The 26,268-nt window shown below is 44.6% G+C and overlaps 1 protein-coding gene and 1 pseudogene across 5 annotated transcripts in view; one reads left to right on the forward strand and one right to left on the reverse strand.

Annotated features, from left to right (window-relative positions):
- SPATA13 (spermatogenesis associated 13) overlaps window positions 1–26,268 on the forward strand; it is a 328,600-nt gene that overhangs the window by 124,160 nt on the left and 178,172 nt on the right. The gene's annotated exons all lie outside the window — the stretch shown is intronic.
- Window positions 18,081–19,587, reverse strand: LOC134808226 (importin-7-like; annotated as a pseudogene).

A 26,268-nucleotide genomic window follows, 5' to 3' on the forward strand; every position in this document is an offset into this window, starting at 1 on the left:
TAGATGACACGTTTGAGAATGTCCGTGTCAGTCTGCTCACCACATGTGTACGTGCTGAGAAAATCCCAGTAAGGAAAGGTTACGGTGGGGTGAACCGTTTGGATTTGTTGAACAATATAAAGCTAGAATGGTTTTTTTTTTTGTTTTTTGGGTTTTTTTGGAAAGAATGTTTGGTGTTTTGACAAAAAGGATTTTACTTCATCTTAATTTAAAGGGATCCTGGTTCCATCAGTCTATAAAATGAAAAAGCAATTTAGCCCACTCAATTTTTAGAGAGGTTTGCTTTTACAATTCTCAAGGCAGGCATAAATCCGCTAATCCTTAAAACACTTTCCCTTAACCATTTATTCAAATATGCAGTTAAGGGAAAGTATTTTGTATATACCCACATATGCAGGTATCTTCATCTTCGTGGGTAGATACAAGGCATCCCTTAGAGACAAGAGCTCCTCGGAAAGAAGCCGATTCCTTTTCATTTACTCCTTCACTCATAGTGACAATGAGAGGGGCATGTGGAATGCAAATAAAGTATTAGGGGAAGGTCCCATCTTTGATGAGCTAAGAGTCTAATTAATAAGGCACAATTAACTGAGGATCTATCTAAATAATCTAAAAACAGTGCTTTGCACATAGTAAGTGCCATAGATTTTGATATAATAACTTGTTAGTTAATGTTTTAAAGTCTGGATAAAGTCCTAATTTTCTTAGCCTGGCTGCAGCCTCCTCTCCAGTTTTATTCATGCTCACTCCCCCAGCTCCTCGCCAGAGGCCATGCCAAACCCTTTCACACACCTGTGCTTTGTGATTTTTTGTTCCTCTTTTCTAGAATGGTGTCATCTCCATTTTCTCTGCCTGACAGTCTCATGTCCATCCTTTTAGGAGCTACTTGTCATCTTCTCTTCTCAGACCTGCCTGCCTCCAGGCAGAAGAAGTCACTTGGTCTTCTGAACTCCACACATTTTATTCTTACCTCCACTATGGTACCTCTTGGCTTCTTACAATTGTTTTGTTTTGTTTCTGTGAGACAGAGTTTCACTCTGTTGCCCAGGCTGGAGTGCAGTGGCATGATCATGGCTCACTGCAACCTCCATCTCTCAGGCTCAATGGATTTTCCCACCTCAGCCTCCAGAGTAGCTGGGACTACAGGTGCACACCATCATGCCCGGCTAATTTTTATTTTTATTTTTTGTATTTTGGAGGGTAGAGACGGGGATCTGCCGTGTTGTCCAGGCTGGTCTCAAACTCCTGGGCTCAAGTGATCCGCCTGCCTCAGCCTCCCAAAGTGCTGGGATTACAGGTGTGAGCCACTGCGCCTGACTTCTTACTTTTTTTTTGTTTTGACATATCAATTTCTTCTCAGTGGCAGGAGTCATTCTGGGATTGCCAGCACCAAGCACAATGAGAAAGCCTGATAAATAAACTTGATAAATAGATGTTGAATGAGTGGAAAAAGAAAAGGGTGAGATTTGAAGCAGCTAAAATAGGCCTACGGAGAATGTGCTTTAGAATAGAAATGGAGGAAAGGATAGAAATGGAAAGCACATAAACGCTCTCTGTTAAGGGCCAAATTGTGTCCCCCCTAACATTCATATGTCAAAGCCCTAATCCCCATTACCTCTGCATGTGACTGTATTTGGAGACAGGGCCTTTACAGAGCTGATTAAGGAAAAATGAGGCCCTTATGGTGGGCCTTAATCCAATCAGCTGGTGTCTCTTAAGAAATTAGGACACAGACACACACAGAGGGTAGACCTTGTGAAGACACAGGGTGAAGACGGCCACCTGTAAGCCAAGGAGGGAGGCCTCAGAAGAAACCAAGCCTGCTGACACCTTCATCTTGAACTTCCAGCTTCTAGAACTGTGAGAAATACGTTTCTGTCGTTTAAGCTACCCAATCTGTGGTACTTTATTACAGCAGCCCAAAGAAGATTTCTTTTATTTTCTTTTCTCTGTCACTCAGGCTGGAGTGCAGTGGCACAATCATGGCTCACTGCAGCCTTGAGCTCCTGGACTCTTGCAACCCTCCTGCCCCAGCCTCCCAAGTAGCTTGGACACCAGGTGTACACCACTATGCCTGGCTGACTTTTTACTGTTTTGTACAGACAGGGCTTCTCTGTGTTGCTTAGGCTGGCCTCATACTCCTGGCCTCAATGATCTTTCTGCCTTGGCCTCCCAAAACATTGAGATTACAGTTGTAAGCTACCTTACCTGGCCTAAGATTTCTAATTAAAAGAAATCTTCCCCATCTTTTATTTCTCATCTGTTAGAAACCAAAAGTTATTTTTCTCCACACTCAACTTTTCCTTGTATATGAAAATGGAAACCATTCCACCATTGACATGGGTGGGAATCCTGGCAGGTGTTTTGGTTTCCTGTCCCCTCACTTCAGTTGAGCAGTTGTGCAGCAGTGGCCAAGCCTGTAGGTGCATTGCTCAGCAGTGGGTCACCAGCCACATGTACAGAACAGCACTCGCTTTGTGTCTCACTGGGTCTAAGTACTGACAATTCGGTGATTGTTTGTTTCCAATGTGGAATCCCCTGGTTCTGGGGCCAACAGAGCTGGCTCTCGTTCCAGGGCAAACTTAACAAACAAGTTCAAGGTGAGGGCCATGTGCACTTTACAGAGGTGCCACATGAGAGCTATAAAACCAAGAACCTGCCAAAAGACATGTGAATAATAGGTAGTCCTGTAGAGAAAGAGACAACAAAAGAAAAATCTTGTTCCTAAGTTCACTGAAGATTCCAGATAAAGCAGATCGAGTGAGTTTCAGCAAATATGGGGTCAGGGATTCAAAAGGTAGCCATGTAGTAAAGTCTGTGCACTATTCCGAACACTTGGGGAATTGACTGATAGGATCCTAGTGCATTTCCTCTCTGAAAACTATATTTCTGGGAACCTTCAGATTAAGCACAACATGAAAAGATGATAAGGACGGGGAAAAAAAAAAGGAAGAAATTTATGCTTGCCAGAATAGTGGAGGGAATAAATAGAGCTTTTACAGCTCTATCAGGTGAAGGAAATACTAGAAATTAAAGCAGATATTAAGTCTAGGAGGAAAGTGAAATGCAAGATGATCACACACTGGCTGGGTACTCAAGTGCCCTTTTGAACAAGAGGCAAAAAAAAAAAAAAAAAAAAAGCTCAAGGCTGGTTCTCCACTCAGTCACAGTTATGTGGCCATGGCAGCGAAAATGCTGTATGTACGCAGGCACAGTGGAAACTGTCCCCAGAGAAACGAGCACTCCTCATCACAGTCTCTACTATGTTGTCCCAACGAGCCCGAAAAATGGTTGCCAAATGTTAAAAAGAAATACCCAAGGCCCTAGGAAGGAATAAAAGCAAACGTACTTGCTTTTGACTTCAGCTGTTTCTCTCAGAAAATATGAAAAGCAAATAGTGTCAATTCTGAGTTTATGGACATTCATAGAGAAAAATCACCTCCTCACCAAAGGTACCTCCAGGCCAACTCTTAACACTCTTATATTTATATGTCTGTGAATTCCACATAGGAAATAGAACAGCCCAATGACAGCGCCTACGTCAGCTTTTCTTCCCTGCATTTTCAGTTTTTATTGAAACTATAGACTTGGTAGAGCAGCCTCTTCTCCTCTTTCTGTTTTAGACTTTGGTGGGAACTCTCACAGAACTCTAATAAGATGTGTACTGCTCTATCGGCACGTTAAATCTAGGTGGTAATTTTTAAGTCCTGTTATGGAAGATGCTCACTCGCACTATTCTGGTGCTTCTCACAGTTTTAATTATTATGCTTAGTTCTTATCTTAGTCCATTTGTGCTGCTATAGTACGATATCACAAACTGGGTTATTTATAAAGAACGAAATTGATTTCTCAGTTCTGGAATCTGGGAGACCAAGATCAGGGAACTGGTAGGCTCGGTGTCTGGATAGGGCCTGATCCTGGCTTCCAAGAGGGGCCTTGCTGCTGAGCCCTCTGGAGGGGTGAATGCTGTGCCATCGCCCGGCTGCAGGGGGAAGGGGGGACACGCCCCTCAAGCCCTTTTATAGGGTTATAATCCATGAGAGCTCCACCCTCGTGATTTAATCACCTCCTAAAGGCTCCACCTCTTAATGCCAACATATTGTTGATTACATTTCAACACGTGAATTCGGGAGACACATTCAGACCACAGCAGTGCTTCCTCTGATTCCCTTCGCACCTTTGCACCGAGGCTTAAACCTCCGTTTCTTGTTCTCTCAGTGTTGAACTTAACCCCTAGTGGGACGTGTGCCTGTTTATATTTTACAATAAAGGCCTCTGTGACTCACTGTGGGTGCGTGGGCTTTGAGGAGTGCAGCCCTAGGATGGGAGCCTGCCTGGGACTCTTGTGAAACGGGACCTGCCTACTGAAGGAAACTGCTTCAGGGAGGGTTTGTGCCAGGACACTCACCCCTGCAGCCAGGATTCTCCTGAGGCAGTTTATTTAATTTCTTTTTGGAAGAACCTTCCAGTTTGGAGCCTGGGAGTAAATGCCGGCTGCTTTTCATGGCAGAGGGGCGGGGGGAAGCCTGATGCTGGGACCCCTAGGCTGCATCCAGTGAGCTCCTGCAGCTCCGCACCTTTCCTCATCTCACCTTTCAAGCCTAGAGGCCCCGAGCCCACAGTTCCTTGGGATTTTTCGGAAAGATTGGCGCCCACGTTCCCGCCCCCAACCTCTTCTGTGACTACTCTGGGCTGCAGTTTACTCTCCCGGGTTTCACCTAGTAACACATTTGTATTTGCTTTGTCTTCCAGAAATGTTTAAAAATCTCTCTTCCCTGCTTGTAGCCCGCACTCCAGCTCTCTCTTTTATTTTATTTTATTTTTTTAAATTATACTTTAAGTTCTAGGGTACATGTGCTCAACGTGCAGGTTTGTTACATAGGTATACATGTGCCACGTTGGTTTGCTGCAGCCATTAACTCGTCATTTACATTAGGTATTTCTCCTAATGCTATCCCTCTCCTTTCCCCCCACCCCACAACAGGCCCCGATGTGTGATGTTCCCGCCCTCTGTCCAAGTGTTCTTATTGTTCAGTTCCCACCTATGAGTGAAAACATGCGGTGTTTGGTTTTCTGTTCTTGTGATAGTTTCCTGAGAATGATGGTTTCCAGCTGCATCCATGTCCCTGCAAAGGACATGAACTCATCCTTTTTTATGGCTACATAGTATTCCATGGTGGATATGTGCCACATTTTCTTAATCCGGTCTATCATTGATGGGCATTTGGGTTGGTTCCAAGTCTTCGCTATGGTGAATAGTGCTGCAATAAACATACGTGTGAATGTGTCTGTATAGTGCATGATTTATAATTCTTTGGGTATATACCCAGTAATGAGATTGCTTCCACACTCCAGCTCTCTTTAATGTTGGCTATTCATTCTCTTCTGTTTTCCCTTACTGTCATTTGGAGGTCTTAAAAGGGTGACAAGATAGAGATAGAGGCAGAGGTAGAGGTAGATAGAGACACTCAGGGGTTTTCTCCTTGTCCTGAGTCAGCCATATTGAATCAGAACTAGAACCTACGGAAACTCTTTAAAAATGACCTTATACTAACCCTATCCTTTTGGAGCCTTTTTTGCCCCCCAAATTACATGGATAGACTGTAATTCCCTTAACCAGCACCACTAGGAGGTTGTTTGTACATTTTACTCTAGTAAATACATCTGCAATGAATATAGTTGCATGAATAATATCACCTGTGCCCATCACCACCTGTTTCCTTGGGATATATTTCTAGACGTGAAATTGCTGAATCAAAGGTGGCACCTTTTTAAGGCTTTCCATACACATTGCCAAATTGCCTTACAGAAAGTTTGTATCATTTCACTCCCATGTGAGAACTAATTTTCTTTCTATCTCGGATGCTCTTATGCTTTTAGAATTGCAAATTTGGCAGCGGGACATGTCATTTTGTTTCCATTTTTGGCTGACTTTATTGTTAACTACATCACTCCAGCTATAGGGTGAATAATGGCACTTTGTTTCTTTACCTTCTCTGGCTTTCCAGAGGAAGTGGGAGCAGTAAAAACTGGAGCACACAGAATCAATGCAGCTGTGTTCTGCTCGCCGAGCCGGCTCTCCCAGAACCAGCTCAGCTCTGCCAGCCTCAAGAGCATTGGTCAAGGAGTGAGGAAGGGAGGGGAGGATGGCTCTACCTCAGACCTCATTCTCCCTTGTGCAATGAATTCTACAGGGAATAAGGGGAAAATGAGGACAAACCTTGGGAGGGGACTGCATTTTAGGACTAGGATTGATGGAAACAGATCCAGACCCACTTAATATTGTAATATGTCCATGGGTCAACTCCAAACTCCTTGACTCTGCCGGCTGCTGTAGAGATGAATTGCTTCACTTGAATCTGCATCAGCCCCCAATCTAAGCCTAATCTTTACTGCCTCCTAAGGCGGTGGAGAAGCAGGGTTTGTGGGTAAATAACCATTTGTTATTCATTCATCAAACCTTGAGCAAACACTTGCCATGGGCCAGACACTGGGCTAGATCCTGCGGACACAGAAAGGAAACAAACATGCCCCCACTGATGAGGTTCTTAGAAGCTATTTGGGGAATACATATGTAACCTAGGATAACTGAGCAATAATTGTAGAAACTGTAAAGCAGATTACACATGGGAAAGGGCAGATCTTTCCACCCAATAACCAACTTGAGATAAGGAAGTTAAGAATAAACACCAAGGTTTTTGGACCCCTGCTAAAGACTGAAATATGTTTGCACCATCTCTGCGCATAGCATATTCTTGATTATCTCTTTTTATTTTTTTATTTTTTGAGGTGGAGTCTTGCTCTTGACCAGGCTGGACTTCAGTGATGCAGTCATAGCCTCGAACTCCTGAACTCCAGTGATCCTCCTACCTCAGTCTCCCAAGTAGCTGGGACTACAGATACTTGACACCATGTATGGCTGATTTTTTTTGTATTCTTCTAGAAATGGGGTCTTGCTATGTTGCCCAGGCTGGTCTTGAACCCCTGGTTTCAAGTGATCCTCCCACCTTGACCTCCCAAAGAGGCCAGATACATGCATGAGCCACCGCACACAGCCAACTCCCTCTTTATTAATAAAAATAATAAAAGAGGCTAGTGAAAAAAAAATTCTAACAAACTATAATATCTTCCATCCTCTCCATCTCCGTTGCTAGTACCTTAATTCAGATACTCATTATTTTATCTCTCTAACATGAATCTTGCCTCCTGGAATCTATCCTTCCAGGGGGACTTTGATTGCATCGTCTCTGTCCTGCCCCCCCACCCCCACCCCAGAAACAGAGTCTTGCTCTGTCACCGAGGCTGAAGTGCAGTGGTGCAATCATGGCTCACTGCAGCCTCAACCTTCCCAGCTCAAGTAATCCTCCCACCTCAGCCTCCTGAGTAGTTGGGACCACAGGCACACACCACCACACCTGGCTAACTTGTATTTTTTGTAGAGACGGGTTTTCACCGTGTTGCACAGGCTGGTCTCAAACTCCAGGGCTCAAGCGACCCGCCTGCCTTGGCCTCCCAAAGTGCTGGAATTATAGACATGAGCCACCATGCCCGGCCTGCGTCCATATTTTAATGTAATCAAATTGATCATTTTTTCCTGTTTTCTAATGTGAAACCATCCTTGCATTTCCTAATTGGTCATGATAGCTATTTTAAAATAGATTGTTAGAATTTCTTTGCTAATGTCTTGTTTCACTATTTTGCCTCCGGGCTTATAATGCAGACTAACTCATTATCTCCCCATTTATGTTTCCTTGTTTGATGTTGGTATTGAGGTTATACTGCCTCTATCCAATCAGCGGAAGCACTTTCTCATTTTTATATTCTCTAGATCGTTTAGAATTGAATAAAGACTCTTGTTCTTGACAGTTGGTAAATGGTGGTTCTTTGGCCTCATCTTCTAAAAGCAGCATTTTTATACAGTTGATGCATCTTCTCTAGTTGGCCCACAGGACACTCTCTAGGCTGTCCTTCAGTCTCACTTACGGTGGAAATGTCCTTTCCTTTCTGCACTTCTGCCCCCCATTCCTTCTTGCAAAGCTGAGTTATTGGCCAGACACCAATTAAAACAGATTGTTCTCTCCTCTGGCATTGTAGCAAAGCTGTTTGGTTTGACCTAAACATTTTCCATTTACAATAAAAATCTACCCTTAACTCACTGGCTCAGTTTGCTACTCTGCTCTTGTTGCCCCCACAGCACCTTCTGTGCCACTCTGTAGTGCTCCCCACATTGTACGACAATCAATCCTACACGTGTTTTATCCCCAACCAGAACTTGAGCTCCGTATACACTGTGCTTTGTTCATCCTTGTACTTCCCATGCTGAGGAATTGAATTCTCATGCTCAGCCACGGAAGTAGCAAGGATACAATCCATTTTTGCATCCCATTTCTTGTGCCAGGCATACACACACACACACAAAAACCCAGTAAATGTTTGTTGAATAAATGAACAAAATGTTCTTATCAGCTAAACGCAAACAGCTCATTACAGCTGTTTGTTTGTTATATTATCACTGTGTAACAGGAGGTGCTGATGTCTCAGTCTTCATCTACTTTCTCAGTCTTGATCCACAGTTCTCTGTTCTCTGCCTTCATGGGCTGGGCACTCAACCTTCTTCTGTAAGACCTTCCATGTCTCGTAGTAGTATGATTTGGTCTTTGCTGTCGTTGCTTCAGATTCTTACCCATGCATTCACTCTCTTATTCTATTTCCACTGCTCTGTTGCTAAGGCCTCCTTTCTATGGTTCAGATTTCCTTGAGCGTTTTCTAGAATTCTACTGATTTATAATTCATTCTAGCAGACTCAACAGGAGGGGCTACTTACTGTAATGAGTCACAGCCAAGAAAGTCTGGCTTCCTGGAAGCCTAGGTTCCCAGGCATAGCCTCCCCCAGAAACTAGAACAAATGCTGTCACTGAGGGACTTCTCGGCTCTCTTTCCTAAAGTTTCCTGAAATGCTACTTGAAAGGCTAACCGGACAATGTCCACTTTAAGTTTTAGTTTTGTAAACCACTATGTGCAAACCACTATATCTGCACATGCCAAAGGAAAACATATTTTTACATCAGTTATTTAATATCCTAGGCAAAAGTTACTTTGGTTCAAATCATCCTTAGTAGTGACATCAATTCTCTTGAATTGGATGTTTCATAAAGCTACTTCTGGGACCAGGTGCAGTGGCTCACGCTTGTAATCCCAGCACTTTGGGAGGCCAAGGCAGGTGGATCACTTGAGGTCAGGAGTTCAAGACCAGCCTGGCCAACATGGAGAAACCCCATCTCTACTGACAATACAAAAAATTAGCCAAGCGTGGTGGCATGTGCCTGTAGTCCCAGCTACTCGGGAGGCTGAGGCATGAGAATCGCTAAGATAAGTAAAGAAAGCTACTTCTGTAAAACAAGCATATTATCTTTTTAAATGAAGCAAGGCGAGGTGGCTTAAGCCTGTAATCCCAGCACTTTGGGAGGATGAGGCAGGCAGATCACGAGGTCAGGAGATCCAGACCATCCTGGCCAACATGGTGAAACCCCATCTCTACTAAAAATACAAACATTAGTTGGACATGGTGGTGCATGCCTGTAATCCCACCTACTCGGGAGGCTGAGGCAGGAGAATCGCTTGAACCAGGGAGTTGGAGGGTACAGTGAGCTGAGATTGCACCACTACACTCCAGTCTGGCGACAGAGTGAGACTCGATCTCAAAAAAAAAAAAAAAGAAAGAAAGAAAGAAAGAAAATATAGTTATATAAACACCAACAGAAGTATCAAGGATGTGTTACAAGTTTGCAGATTTGCAAAGTGTTCTCCGTGGTTATGGGTTTGATCTTTCATACAGATTACTTGAGGGATGAAAATGTTTTCTACAAGTCTGAATGTGGAAGAGTAATTCAGTTTCTTATTAGTGCTTATCTAAGAGGTACAAGACATTCATATGCAGTGTAGAAGGACAAATGTAGACTTTGGTTAGATTGTATAATTCAGATGTGCTACAGGGTGCAACAGAAGCTTTCCAGAAACAGCTTTTGGAGAGACTGCCCGCCAGTTTTTTGAAAGCCTACAAAAGAACAATTGATATTCCTCTTTCTGGGGGTCTGTCCAATCTGATTGTGAATCTTTCTCATTGCTTTCTGAGAGTTAGAATTGATTGAAAACCAATATGCGAGCATATAGAAGCTAATTCAGTGTGCACGTGTGTGCATGCATGTGTGCACATGCGCGTGTGTGTGCATGTGTGCACACATGTAGAGCCTGTCCTAGTGCCTTACCACGGCAGACCACTTGGTGAGCAGGAAAGAGAGCTGGCCAGCACACACTTGGCCTGGTGCTGCCTCCACTGTTTCTCTTGGCATCTCAGGCTGTCAACTGGCTGCCACATTGATTCAAGGCTGTCATTTTTTTTGTTTTTAAATGATTTCTTCCATTTTTGATTTTTTATTTTCGAAGGAGCTCAAGGTCAAACTCTCCTTAGTTTTTTTTTGTTGTTGTTTTTTGTTGTTGTTGTTGTTGTTTTGAGATGGAGTTTTGCTCCGTTGCCTAGGCTGGAGTGCAATGGCACGATCTCGGCTCACCACAACCTCCACCTCCCGGGTTCAAGTGATTCTCTTGTCTCAGCCTCCCGAGTAGCTGAAAATACAAGCATGCACCACCACGCCTGGCTAATTTTGTATTTTTAGTAGAGTTGGGGTTTCTCCATGTTGGTCAGGCTGGTCTCGAACTCCTGACCTCTGGTGATCAGCCCACCTCGGCCTCCCAAAGTGCTGGGATTACAGGCATGAGCCACTACACCCAGCCCCTTGGCTTTGTTTTGAACCCAGCCCAGGTTGAGTTCTGGTGACTCTGACAGGAGGAATTTCCAGAAACATTGTTTCAGGGGAGGAGACAAGGTTTCTTGTTTGCCGTATATGCTCCTGCAGAGAAGAGGAAATGACCGTGGAGGCCATCTGGCCCTATGTTTTGATATGGCAAAATTAATGAATGCAATCAGAAGACCTTTGAGCAAGAAAGTACCCTGGAACAACACAATTTTGACTGCAAGTATTAGTTGGGTCTTCCAGGTGCCTCTCACAGCAGCAGTCATGGCAGCAGTGACTCTAGCCATGTCCATGACCAACTGCTGCATAACAAATAGCCCCGAGACTCAGCAGCTTACAACAGGGTCCCCAGCCCACAGACTGGCACTGGTCCATGGCTTGTTAGGAACCTGGCTGCACAGCAGAAGGTGAGTGAGCATTACTGCCTGAGCTCTGCCTCCTGTCAGATCATCAGGGGCATTAGATTCTCATAGGAGCGTGAACCCTATTGCAAACCGCGCATGCGAAGGATGTACGTTGCGTGCTCCTTATGAGAATCTAACTAATGCCTGATGATTTGAGGTGGAACAATTTCATCCCCAAACCATCTCTCTCCCTTCATGTCCATGGAAAAATTGTCTCCCACAAAACCAGTCCGTGGTGCCAAAAAGGTTGGAGACTGCTGGTTTACAACCGCAATGAACATTCATCATCCCACACAGTGTCAGAGGGTCGGGAACACGAGTGCCCTGCCTGTGTGCTTCCGGTTCCAGATTTCTCAGTGGGTTGTGGTCAGGGTATCAGCGGAGGCCGTATTCATCTGAAAGCTTGACCAGGAATAAAAGAGCCACTTCATGGGTGGCTCACTCAGATGCCAGCAGGTCAGTGCTGGTGGCTGGCAGGCAGCCTCAGCTCCTCACCTCATGGATCTCTCCTGAGCACAGTTTTCCTCTCCTTACAACCTGGTAGCTGGCTTCTCCAGAGCAGGTGACTCAGGAGAGGACAAGGTGAGAGCCACAGTACCTTATGATCTAGTCTAAGAAGTCACACGCCATCATTTCTGCAATGTCATTTTGGGGTTCCAGGTCAGCTGTATCACTGTGGGAGGTGAGTATATAGATGTCCTAGACCATTCAGGCTGCTATGACAGAACACCATGAACTGAGTGGCTCATGAACAACAGAAATTTCCCACAGTTCTGTAGCCTGGGAAATCCAAGATCAAGGTGGCAGCAGGTTCAGCGTCTGCTAAGCTCCTGCTTTTCATGGGTGGCATCTTCTCACTGTGTCCTCACGTGGTGGACAGAGCAAATGAGCTCTCAGGCACTAGTCCCAGCCATGAGGACTCTGCTTTCATGACTCATCACCCCGCAAAGGCCCACCTCCATCAGAAGACAGCTGCTGACTGCAGCTGCCATCCTCCAAGACGGGAGACACAGAATTGAGGGACACATACATTGAGATCTGAAAGGCCTGGACAGCAGCAGGTGGGGATCGTGGGGGCATCTTGGAGGGTGGCTGCCGCAGTAGCATTTCCTGAGCCCATGCTTTCTGCCTTACACTCATCTCCTGCACTTGATCTTCATTATCTCAGGCAGTCCCCACAACGACTGTATCTAGGAGTTCATTTTACCCTCATTTTACAGATGAAACGTCTCAGAGGGTGATGCGCTTGCCCAGTGTCTCACAAATGCAAAGTCACTGAGGTAGGATTTCAACCTAGGTCCAATCATCTCTGCAGCATTAGGGGTTCACCATTGCCATGGACTTAACTGTGTCCCCCAAAATTTGTATGTTGAAGCCCTACCCGCCCCCCCACCCAATGTGCTGATGTTTGGAGAAAGGGCCTTTGGGAGGTAATTAGGTTTAGATGAGATCATGAGGATGGGACTCTCATAATGGCATTAGTGCCATCAGGTGAAGAGATACCAGAGAGCTTGTGTCCTCTCTCTCTGCAATGTGAGGACACAGTCAGAAGGCAGCTGTCTGCAAGCTGGGAAGAGAGTACTGACCAGGAACTTAATCAGAGGGCATCTTGATCTTGGACTTCCCAGCCTCCAGAACTCTGAAAAGTTAATGTCTATTATTTAAGCCACCCAGTCTATGGAATTTTGTTAGAGCCAACCCAAGCTTACTAAGATAATCAGTATGCTGCACTTTCTATAAATGTAATTTTTACGTTTATAAAAACAAAACAAGAGATTTGCTGCTCTATAACAACTGTACCTACATTGTAGATGGAATAACAAATCTACATACAGATTTAGTAATCTCTATGTAGATATAGAACATAGTGTATCTAATAGAGACATAGTGTCTGTGGTCTGATGTTAATTTTAGGGATTAGCCGTCACTGATTGGGCCTTGTCCAGGTATTCTTCTCCCTTGTCCTGGCTCTGTAACCTAGTTATCCTTGTCTTTGCTAACCCATAACCAACTATTGTATCAGGACTATTATGCCACTACAGATGATGCAGTTTGGGTTTACTGTTTCTCACCATTTAGACAATACTTCATCAAATATATTTCTGTATGACTTTAGTGATGTCAGTTTTTGATTCATTCCTGCATAGATCTGGGCAAATTGTAGACCTTAGGAGGTGTATTCACCATCCAGTTCTCTGGAACTGCTTATGACATTTTTCTCTGAGCTTTCTTGTCCCAAAAGGAGGCTTCCTAAAATAGTCTTTAAGTGCCTTTAAAAAGAGAAAGAGAAATTAAGAGAAAAAAAACCCCCAAACTCATTCCTTTACTCTGATGTGACAGTCCTCCCAAGACACTGCAGTGGCCTGAGTTTTGCTGTTAATTTCATTCACTTATGTTTGGGCTATGTAAATTCTGCCTAGAGCTGGAATGTCATTATGTAAAGAAATACTTTTTGTTTATATTCTTTAATAGTACCAGTAATGTATATCTTATTCAGCTTCGAGAATATAATTGGGTTGTTTATAAAAACCACACATCATCAAACTCACATTGTAACGATTATTTCACTTTTCAAAAAAAATGGCATTAGAAAAACTTGAATGATGTTAGTTATCTTAAAGAAGTGTGTACTGTGTTTTTCTGGCTGTCAGCTCCATTTGTTACAACCAACTACAGATTATAAATTGGTTGATCAAAACTCTAAAACAGAAAACCACAAGCCCCAAGATTATGAGGAAATCTGGAACAGCACGTAACTCCAAACCTGAGCGTAGACCACCACCGCAGAAGCCAGGTGCTGGGAAAAAGCACTCTGTGTTCCACCACCTGACATTGCTCTGTGCCTCAGAGCACTCACTCCCCATCATGGTCTGTTTTTACCAACAGGGGTCTAATCCCTAATTTATAGATAAGTTATTCCTAATTTACAACAGAAAAATGCCACATGTGCAAAATTGCTTATGCATTGCTGAAAATTACAAAACTACTCTTACTAGTTACTCCTGGCACATGTGGATTATTTATACCTGATATATTCAGGAAACAAGGAATTCCTAAGCACCGGAAGCTCAATTCACTGAAATGTAGAATCATTACAAAGCACATGTCAGATGTGGCTCATTCATTCCAAGTTTGTAGCCTGCATCAGTCTCCTAGGTGGTTTATTAAAACACAGATGACTTAAGCCCCACCCCCTGAATTTCTGACCCAGTGGGTCTGGGGTAGGGTCTGAGAATCTGCATTTTCACCAAGTTCCTGGTGATGCTGGTGCAGTAGCTTCAGGAAGCACACCCCAAGCAGGACTGCATCATTGTGTTTCTTAGGGAGAGGGACCACATGATAGTCTTACCCATCTCCAGCCCTGGTGGGGTGCCTAGCACATAATCACCTCTCAATAGCAAATAATAGCAACAGGAAGAAGAACTAACTGTTATTTGGCGAACCACACGCTGGTTCCCGTGTTAAGTAAGAACTTTACAACGATTCCAACTCTGTCAGGTAGACGCTACATTTTTCTTTTCTTTTCTTTTCTTTTTTTTTTTTTTTTTGAGATGGAGTCTTGTTCTGTTGCCCGGGCTGGAGTGCAGTGGTGTGATCTCGGCTTACTGCAACCTCCACCTCCTGGGTTCAAGTGATTCTCCTTCCTCAGCCTCCTGAGTAGTTGGGCCTGCAGGCGCCTGCCACTGCTCCCTGCTAATTTTTTTTGTATTTTTAGTAGAGACAAGGTTTTACCATGTTAGCCAGGATGGTCTCGATCTCCTGACCTTGTGATCCGCCCGCCTCGGCCTCCCAAAGAGCTGGGATTACAGGCGTGAGCCACCGCGCCCGGCTGACACCAACTTATGTTCCCATTTTATAGAGGGAAAAATGGAGCCTTACAGAGGTTAAGCACCTGGCTCAGAATAACATGGCCAGTTTGTGGTGGGCCCAAGAAAAAAAAGGGTTCTTGAGCAATGTTCCCAGGAATATTTTAAAAGAAAAAAATTGTACACAAATTCAACAGAAAAGTTTTCAAATTGATATTGAGGGAGAAAAAAATATTGACCAAACTTGACTTTGCAAGCCATATTTTTTCTCAGCAGCTGCTACATGTTTTTCAGTGGGTCCAGACATGTAGGATACCACCTTCATGGACATCTCTCAGAGCTCCTTCTGGAGAATGCTTTTGCTCCAACTGAGGTAAACATCTGTGAGAACCTCTGCATGGTGTCCACAGCTCTCTAAAGGGTCCTCAGAGGCAGCCCATGACTTGCTTAGAACAGCAGAGCCCCTTTGCAAGCTTTGTCTCATCTGTTTCTTCTAATTTAGCAAAAGAATCTGAACTCCTTGCGGTGAGGGTCTTATCTCCTGGCTTCACTGTAAACAATTCAGGATTCCTGCAGTAGCTGCCAAGGAAGGAAGCCTGGGAGAGCTTCCCAAGGCCCAAGACCCGGCCAGCCCCCACCGTGCATGGCAGGCAGAGCTAATTCTCCGTCAGTCTACGCATGCTAGGAGAATGCTTTGGGACAATGTCCTGATAGTAAGCACCATGCTGTTTAAACAGAATTCCCATTAGCTTTTCCATGAGGGAGCAAATGCAGAAGTTTTCTTCAGATAGCTTGCAGTTTCTCAGCCATCCCCAGCCCCACCCCCACAGAGTGACAAGAAACAATCACCAAATGGCCGTTGTTCCATTGATCTGTTTATTTCTCTGTCTTTGGGGCAGATGGATCAGGTGCAGGCCTGCTGTGGTTTGTATCAGGCACTTAGGCAGTCCTCAGCCCTGTCTCCCTCTGTTCCTTCCTCCCTCCCCGGAAACTCTTGGGATTCTGTTTCCGCCTCTGAAAAAAAATCAGGATTCTACTACTACTGTTTAATTTCCTAGTAAATGGTTATTGAGAAATTGGAGTGTAACTACAGGGAAACACTGCAGACTGTGAAAGACCCACGCCTTTGCCAAGCAGATGCTCTGGGCAAGTCGCCTGGGTCACTAACTTTGGCACTTTGGCTGTGTCGCTTTTCTTTGGGGAAGATGTATGGCTAAGCTGTCTTTACTTGTCTGTGTCCCTATCAGGCACAGCAGCAGTAGGAGTTAAGTAAAAGGAGTTAAATTTCTCCACCTTTTGCACATCAGGAGCATGGTCTTCAGGGTCAGATTACCTGGATTCAAACTCTGGCTACACCACTCACTAGCTGCCTGGCCTTGGGTGAGCCACTGCACCACCCTCTGCCTCTGTTTTCTCATGTGAAAAGGGGGGACAGTAGTATTATCCAGTTCCTGGGTTCCATGAAGGTGAAATATTAATGCTTATGAATTGGCACAAAGTAATGCTCCATAAAGGGTTGTTGTTATTACAAAAGCTTAAAATCAAAATTAAGGTATCCTCTTTAAAAAGTCCTTGCACATGTTTAGAAGCTGGTGAGGCTGCCAGGTGTTTTCATTGCCTACCAGGTACTTACAGTTTAAAAGAAGAAATGGGGCTAAACATGGTTGGAGAGAAAAGTACACTGAGTTCTATTCACAAAGGTGAACTCAGGTACTGCGCTCTCACGAAAGAGTGGATGGTACTGACTGTGGGAAGCTTCCTGGGGTCTGGGTCTGAGGAAGAAAACTGCAAGATAACAAACGATAATGAGGAAGTAGGAGTGCTTGCTTGCTTTTCTTTTCTTTTTTTTCTGAATTAAGTTCTTTTAATAGATTGCATATATAGATGTTCAGCCATACCCTTAGATCAACTCTTTAAGAGTAGAACTTTATATCCAATTAAATGCTCTAGATACCACCTTTCTTATTTTTTACAGTAAGGTCTGGTATTCAAATACCCACTTGTACACTGACAGCTTTAAGAAAAGAGGACACAGAGGGAGCTGTCGTTTTTAGCAGCAATGAAATACCACTAAACCCTTTTTACATACCGAATTCAAGTCACTATCAGAGGTGAGCGCACCACAAAGTCAGCAGGTACAAAATTGCTAGTTCATTTTTCAATTAATAACTTGAAATTACCCTTGCCCCACACCCCATTACATCTTTTTATAAACAGCAAACATTTTGCTATTTTATACATAGGCTAGCAGGCTTGTTTCAATATGAAAGTGCCAATTCATTTCCTGATTTTTATAATCAGTTATGTAGTGCTACAATAAATGACCAATAATCTACATAGGAACAATGATGAATGAAAATGATGAAGATTGAATAAAGCTGTCAGATTACCTTATCTTATTGACATATAAAGAATAGATACCCAACGGTGAGGAAGAGACAGAAATTGGACAAATGCTCATAGGTGTAAAAATTACATCTACCTTTGAGTTTTATACTGCAAATGAGACATTTTAAATAGTCCTGTAGCCCTTGCCTATTCTTTCCTCAGAAAAAAGAAAAGCTGCTTTCATGACATCCCCTCTTGTTTCAGATTTCCACAGTGTCACTTTGAAGCTTCACAGTCAGGATCTTCCTTTCTTCAAAAAATAAAGAAATATGCCCCCTAAGGTACCTCCCATCCCCCTCGATCCCCCAAAATCCCGCTGGTTTCTTTTCCGGTGCCAGGTTGCATGATCGGGTCCCATCTCCTGGGGTTGTTGTTTCTTTTGTCCATCTATTCGTCATTAGTTTAGAGTAGATAACATGAAGCACTTCTGGAATGAGTGCTAGGACAAACACAAGCTCTTCACTACAATCACACAGCAGGAAAGAAAGAGAGAACTCAATTCATCCCTGGTGCTGGGCCTCCAAAACCGAAAGAACTTGGCACAACTGGAGCACTGAATTTGTATCCTCCATGCTTCTCAATCATTTTGGATTCATGAGCTGCTCTTCTTTGATCAGCCAGCATTGCTATATACTGTAACTGTTTTCTTTGTTCTTCAGGAAGATGGTGAGTCAGAGCCTGATACCACACAGGATTACGATTTTGAATAGTTTGAAAGATAGCTTTAAATATCTGATACGCGTCAACAGGGTTATCTTCATCATCAATGATTGTGGAATAGCCTTCCAGAGCAGTCTCTTCCGCATCATCTTCTTACCAATCTTCATCGTCTCCATCTTCACCAGCCTGCTTAGCCAGAATCTCCAAATATTCTTGCCCATCTTCATCAATATCATCTTCATCACTCCCCGGTTCCTCTGGTCAGTGCCACGCCCTTTGCACTGCAGAGCGATGACCTCTAAGAATTTTGCTGCATGACACTGCATCTTCTCCTGCAACTCCTGTAAGAACCTTTTTGCACATACTGTATATCACTTCAAGATACTTGGTGTCAGACAGAAGTGTGTCTGTATCAACTGTTACATAATTACGAAGGAGGGGCATCATATCTGTAAAGTAATCAAAGCCATCTTGCTGGAAGACTTCAAATACAAGGGGAAGTAGCTGCCACATCTGTGGAGACTCTCGTTGTCATGTCAAACTGTGCACTAAAGAGAAGATCTCCTCATAGAATTCTAAGACATGCTGTTGTAAAACAGTAGGAACGACCCATAAGCAGATTCCCTCGAGCTGTTGGGTTATCTCTTAATGATCTTCAGCTACACTAAGAAGTGTGTCAGGTGTATTCAGAATTCCCATAGCAGTAACTGCTTTGTCATCACTACCTTCTTCATCTGGCCCCATCTGGATTACTTGGTTAAATGTCATTACCAAATGTTGTGTCATTTCTACTGCAATAGGAGTAAATTCTTCACTATATTCACAGATCATTTTCTGAATTACATGGGTAAGGTCATCATTTTCTGTTTCTCTGATAATATGAAGAAGAGCCTGCATTACAGGTCTGATGAATGGTGTGATATATTCTTTAGCTTTTTCTTGATTGCTGATCAATACTTGAAGGGCAATGGCAGCTTCCACTTTCACAGGCATTTCTCTATCATCAATCAGACATCTTCTTGTCAGCTCTAAGGCTGTTAGAAGGTTCTGATCACTTTCGAACTTCACTTCACAGAAATAGTGAATTACCCAGCAAGCCCTTGCTCTCATGTAGCCTAGTTCACTGCTGAAGAGGGGGAGTACCTGATTCTGCAACATGCATTCCATCTGATCGTTATAGATCTTTTTCTTCAGAAGTATTTCAGCGAAAGAGCCAATCATATGCAGGGCTCCATCTTTTTTTCGAGGGTCAGCATTTGGTTCTGTAAGAATCTGGTAACAAAATCCCATGGTCCTTTGCAGTGCCTCTTTCCTCTTACTACAGGCTGTAAACAAGTGTCTGGGCAGCAGTGGTAGGAGAAATGAAATCTTCAAACACATCAAACTTCATGCATATATATTCGTAAGGGTCTTCTTGCCAACGTTCCTCATCAGCATCTGTATAGCACATCAGTGGAAAAATAACATCTTGGATAATGCCTTGTATATGGGGCTTTGGATTCTTCCAGGTGAGAGCATGAGACACTCCTTGATTAATAAAAATTACAAAGGCAGTGAAGGCCCATTGGGGAATATACAGGAATGTTTAAAGCAGAAAATAAAACTCCTCCACCCAGAGATCATTGTTAATTCCCTAACTCATTTCCTGTTTCAGGCTTTTGAGATAACCTGGGCAGACTCTGGCCATGGGAAAGGAAGGCTCAGGGGCCCTGTGAGATGCTGGTGCCGTCCAGCATGGCTCCAGCTAGGAAAGGTTGGGCCTGGGGTTCTGAACACACAGAAAGCAATGGGATTTGTCAGAATCGTCACCAGCTTCCTCTAAGCCTGGGCAGCAGAGTCTTCTAAGCACCCAGCAACATATAAATTCACCAAAGAAAGCAGTTATTAGAGTTCATACAGAGAAAGCAGCTGATGATAAACTGATTTTCGGTTTTTAAAGATTTGTTTGGTGTATTAAAATGTGTTTTTGTTGTCTTTAGTAGTCTATTGATACCACCTTAGAATCTCTCTCATTTATTTCTCATCTATAAGATGAGGAAGGTAACAGCCACACTTCTTTCTCTTAAGTTACAGACTCCCAGGGAGCAGGTTGCTGAAAGCTCTTTCAGGACACAGTCTAGGTGTACAGCCCCCTCAGTGTCTAACATAACAGAAGGACAAGGTGGATAGAAGGGCAAGGTGCCTTTCCAGGGCAGCTGCAGAGTATCAGACCTTCTCGAAGGAAGGTGGATGGCCTGGTGGGACGCAGTGCTCTCATCTAGATTCTGGTGAGAATGGCAGTCCTGGAGGTGAATTTAGTCATAGTCCATCAAACAAGTCTAATTGGACATGGCATTCTACCTCTTCAAAAGCTAAACAGCCCACTTGACAGAAGTTTCCAAGTTTGGTTTAGCAATTCTATATTGTATAGATACTGCTTTTGTCTGTTGTAATGAACAGGAGTTATAATTACTCCAAGGTTTGTTCTTTTTTTAATGTGTACACTACTTTTACGTCATCAATTGTCGGTCCATTTTGTTAGTTTCTTACATTCCACGTAGACTAGTCTGAATGTTTGCAGTGGGATCAGATGTTACTAGCATATTGTCAGATTTTTTGTCTTATTTTTTTTCTATCACAGCCTGCCTGCCTGCCTAGATCTGTAGAACCAAGTCTCATTCAGGTCAAGGATCAAGTGCTTGAAAGGAACTGAAACTCATTCACAGGGTCAGAGCAGGTGGTGGCAGACAGGAAACATTAGAGAATGTCAGGCAAGGCAGGGGCTCTCCCCGGTATTTCTCCCAATGGCCCCATTGTCTCTCCTCTCTGCCATTTGTTTCCTTTCTCTCCAAGCCCTGGACCCATACCCTCTGTGAGGCTCTTAGTTTCTGCTCCCGCATAACATCAGCTTGCGTGGAGAGGCCGCTACGCCGGCTCTGGAATCGGTGCTTAGTGGCTCAGGGCTCACCTCTTCTGCTTTCTTCAGCAGAGGAGCCTGGGAGTTGCATCTCCTAACAGAGCGGGAGAGGGAGGAGCCCCTTGACTTAGAGTAGGGAAACTTCCTGTCATTCCTAATGAGAGTCACCTTATTGTCTTGGGAAAAGAAACTTAGGACATTTCAAGCCTCAGAGTGTAGGCAAGAGGCAAAGCGAAGGCAGGAACCAGGGGGCATGGAGGGTGTGTACCGCAGGTTTCTCCTTTTCCACAACTCCTTCAGCATACAGAATACACATGATCCCTTGAGGGGTCGTACGGACCAACCTAAACCACCCCCAGCACAGTTTCTAAAATTCACCAACCAAGTGGTTTAAGGAGCGAGGGAGAATTAAGCAGAGTTCTCAGTTCACCTAGTGAGAATTACTAGCCAAGGAATTCTTCCTTGACTTAGGTGAGATTGTCAAGATTCAAGGGATGGATGTTTTTGTTGCTCAGGAGCAGGAAGGAGGCAAGAGTTCATTTTGGAGGTGAGGAATAAGGAGGAGGGCAGCCCAAGGAAAGTTGCGCTTTGAAGGAGCAAAAAGGAACCAGGAGGCAGAAGGACACAGGAAGCCTAGTGCTGTTGTTGACAATAGGTGCTCATTAAACTTCTGGTCAATTAACTGGAAGAGTAAGGAAAAGATGAATGGAAGGCAAAAGGGGGCCCACTCTGGAATGTGGATTTCAAATGTTCCCTATTGCCTATGCTTTTCCCTGCAGCTGAGAGCAGCTGCCTTTGGCTCTGCTCCTGGCTTGGGCCCTGTGGTTCTTGGGGAGGTAGGAATAGAGCAGGGGAGCCAGGAGCCCTGTATCAAACAGGCGAGAGTCTTGCATCTTCCTTTCTGATGCATTCTAGAAGTGATGAGAAAGCATCTTCCTCCACTCCCAGCCTGTTGCAAGATCCTGCTGGAATTCCACTCACTTCTCTGCCCTCACTTGCTACAGGGACTTCCTCTCCAGGATGAAGTCATGGGGGCAGGAGCCATGGGGAGCCTTTGCGGCTGTGACCCATGATTGAGTCTGGGGGAGGGGTACCTGGAGGTGGGGTACAGCCTAAGGCCAATGAAACAGTTTTTCACAGCATTAACTTAATGGGAAATGGAGGGACTCACAAGCAGATCTTGGACTTATGACTGCCACACTCTGCTCTGACCTGTGGGGCTGACAGATTGCTCCTCAGTAAATGTTGGACTTGGGTAACTTTCTCCTTCATGTCCCTTAAAACCCACGACAATTGTGTTTATCCTGGAGTTTCCCTGGCAAGAGAAAGTGAGCGAAAAATAAGCATTTACGTATATATATTTGTGTGTGTGTGTGTGAGAGAGACAGACTCCCAGGGCGCAGGACAGAGACAGATTCTGTCACTCAGGCTGGAGTGCAGTGGTATGAATATGGCTCACTGCAGCCTAGACCTCCTGGGCTCAAGGGATCATCCCACCTTAGCCTACTGAGTAGCTGCAACTACAGGTGTGTGCCACCATGACCAGCTAATTTTATATTTTTTTGTAGAGATGCAGTCTCACTATGTTGCCCAGGCTGGTCTCAAACTCCTGGGCTCAAGAGATCCACCTGCCTTGGCCTGTCAGCTTGGGGATTTGGTTACAGGCATGAGCCACTGCACTCAGTCCATTATCTTTATTATTAACCTAGCAGCTCTAGGAATCTTTACCCTAAATGTTTTCTCTCTCTAGAGATCATAATGGGAAGACTGGAGATTGTGAAATCAAACAAAAATGGGTTTAAATCCTTTCACATTTGTTATCTAATGTGTGGTCTTATCTCATCTCTCTGAGACCAGTTCCGAGGTTTGTATAATGAAGTTAGTAATATTACCTCCTTAAAGCATTGAGGATTTAAGTGGAGAATACCAGTGTTGAGGTAGAAATGCCAGTCAATCCTGGCAGGAATGGGGATGACTAGAGGACTGTTTAATAAGGGAGTTATTTACAAAGGTGTGGCCAGGGTAGGAAGCAACAGGGACAGAGCTTACCCAGGCTGGTAGCAGTGAGGCCACCCTCTCCAGCTCTGAGGGGGTGGGAGTAGGGCATTGCCAGAACCTGCCTTGCAGGTACTGTGTGACCTTTAGTCAAGGGACAAAGCCATCCCACAATGACACCAGCAGGGAGGAGTTGACAACCAGCGTCATTTCCTTCTCTCTCCCTCCAGTTCCCTGCCTGGGCTCCCTCCCCATTGCTGAAATCCAACCAGAGGCCAGAGGGTAGGGGAGCCCCCGTAGGTAGTCTACTGAGAACAGCCTCTGGGGACAGCAGCTGGAGAAGGGTGAACCATAGAGTGAACCAAGGAGACAGAAGATCTCCAGCACAGCAAGAGCTCAAGAAATCAGATGACTGTGATGAGTCATTCAAGTTCAGTTTAGAGCCTTCCGGCCCATAGCTGGTAAGTTTCTTGAGAACAGGCATTTTTGTTTTCTCACAAAGCATTGGTAAATCTCCATACAGATAATATGCGCCCATCAATGGTTGCTGAACAGTGATCAGGTTCTGAAAAAAAGCAAAAAATACTGACTTGTGAGCAAGTTTAACATTTGAAGTTCAAAGACACTTGTATCATAAATTTAAATTGCACAGCAAGGAATAAAAACAAGACAGGCATCAAGTCTGGTACAGCTTCATTTATTTCTTACTTTTCCTACCGAACTGAGTTTGCATCCAAGTACTCCTCATGCCTCCGTTGGCAGAATGATGATGTAATGAACTAACAGCATTTACAGTAAATGACAGCAAATTGCTCTGTAATTCAAGGGCTAACCCATGTGCCACACAATGATCTTTTGATGTCTGTGAATTTCTTCAAGGTGGGTGGGAAAGCTTTTTGCTTGTAGGAAAGGCTCTGGATGGACTGAGCCTCTGACATATCAACTGTAAATCCTGGGGTCCTGGGGCTTTATTCGGAGGAAGAAAGCACCTTCTACAGGCAGCAGTAGAGTGGACTGTCCCAGAATCGAGCCCACTGCCCTGAGAATTGGACTCCACAATGGCCAGTTGGACATTGTCCTTGTGCCCGGAGGGGTGACCTACACGTGGGACAGGAAAGGACATTGTGGCTTCATCACCAGAAATGCTCTGCCAGGTCTGTCCTTCTGGAACTTGCCTAACCTGTTCTGCAAAGGTTTCAAGATGTTCTAATGCATCCACTTTAATTTATTCAAACCCCAATGTACAGTCAGATTTTTCTGGCTTCTGGCTAGCTAGGTGAAGAGAAGGGTGTTGCTCAGAGGTAATTAAATGGTGGGGCAGAGCCATTAGGAAAGTGCATGGGGCCAGGTCATGCTTCTCAGGCCTCAGGTAGCTTTCTGAGAATAGCCTGTCTTTCAGCATCCCAAACTAAGGCCTCCACAGCCACGCCGGGCCCCAGAAATCTGCATTCTAACACTCCTCGCTGATGTGGACAGGCCTTGTTGTGGAAACAGGACTCCCGGGAGCAAGAGAACCAAAAAGTATATTTCAGGAGAATTTAAACATAAAAAAAGTCCTACCTTATTAAAAAAAAAACTGCTTACTTCCCGTAAAAAATACGTACCTAAGGTTAGCCACTTGCACTTATTTGTAGAATAATCGCATTGTGCTTACATTTCTTGCAAGCAAAATGTCATTTTATTACCAATTGATCTGGCAAGAAAACAAGTGAGCTAAAACCTTTTTTTACTTTTTTTTCTCACCCAAGATCAAGTAATGATTGGTTCCACTAAAGGCTTAGTAGAACAGCCCATCTGTGTGACTGCTGCAAAAGTGGGTGACAAACTCTACACCGGGGTAAGTGACCCTTTCTGTTGTTGTCACCCTGTGGCACCGCACCATCTGTTTGTTTAATTCCTCTGATGGGCTGACTTCTAATGATCCTATACTTTAAAGAAGTGGCTTCTGCAGCATGGGCTTTCAATCCAAAGTCCAGGTGGTGTGGGCTGAAAAAAGGAACTGTCCAGACTCTGGTGCTAGTGTCGGGTGGGTTTCCACAGTCCACGCTGAATGCTGGGGGTCAGAGGAGCAGCCAACCATCAAAGTCCGAGTGCAGCGTCTGTCCCATGTGAGCAGGAGGGAAAGGGAATCCCAGATCTGACTTTCATCCTTCAATTCCCATGCTCAATTATTTTTAACTTCCATGTTTCAGGATGGAAAAAAATTGCCAAAACACACAGAACAAGGCTAGTCCAGAGAATCGTTGAGGATGTGAGAAAAAGTTTAAACTTAAAGTTCTTATGGCCCTCAACCTTCTGGAGTTAGAGGAGGGGAGAGGGTGATTTGCAGACCGGAGGTTTGCTGGAGGCCTAACCCTGAAATTAGTAGGGACAGGTTTGTTATTTGGCTGAATCACCTGCCTGGTGCCTGCCTGAAGTCAGAGGAGACGGGCAGGGCCACCCTATGTATGGAATCAAAGGAAGAGCTAGTGGCTTCTGGTTCCTGGCCAGATTTCTGTCTGTTTCTGCTTTAAATAGGCTGTGTACACCCAAAGGCTGTGTGATGGACACATAGTTATTATTCAGGACATAAGACAAACTTTTGCCTGGCATCAGCTTACCATGTGGCCAAGGCCTGCCTCAGTCCCTGTATGGTGAGTGCTGTTGTGCCTGTTGTCCGTGTCTCCTGGGCTGAAGCCCCATGCCACAGCCCTGGGACAAGGGTGGGGGATTAATAACCTTAGGACCTTGCAGGACCCTGGGGTCCCAGCCTTTGGTTGCCTGTACTGCTCCTGGATGGAGAAATTCACCTGGGAGTCCCTCCAAGTCCTCTGTGGATTAGGGAAGTGCAAAGAGGTGGGTGAGGTAGCCAGGAGGCTACTCTACTCAGCCCTTTCCTTCAGGATGTTTTCTTTCTGCCCAGAGTGGTGGTGAACACACAGGCTGATATCATCCCTCTTTTGCAGGGTCTGTCCTGGCTGAGGCAGGTTTGCACCCTTCCTGGGTGCTCAGCACTTCGTGTGAAGGGAATCATTCAGGGCAGTCACAAGCCCCTACACCCGGGAGTCCACCCTGGAAGCCAGGGGCTGGCCCATGGCTTCACACACACGGCCAGTGGGACTAGGACTAAGTGAGCAGAGCCCAGTTCTTCTCGTTCCCAGTGTGAGCTGATGTACAGGCACCTCCCTGTAACTGGATCAAAAGGAGACTGTTTGGCAAATACAAATCAAAGCACAGTCTAGGACCCAGCCGATTAGAGAGAAGGCATGAATCAGAGAAGAGAAAAAATGGGAAGAGGTCAGAGATAAAGGCAAAGCATGGTTGATGAG

The sequence above is a fragment of the Pan troglodytes genome, chromosome 14 (assembly GCF_028858775.2).
Source record: "Pan troglodytes isolate AG18354 chromosome 14, NHGRI_mPanTro3-v2.0_pri, whole genome shotgun sequence".
NCBI classification, from domain to species: domain Eukaryota; kingdom Metazoa; phylum Chordata; class Mammalia; order Primates; family Hominidae; genus Pan; species Pan troglodytes.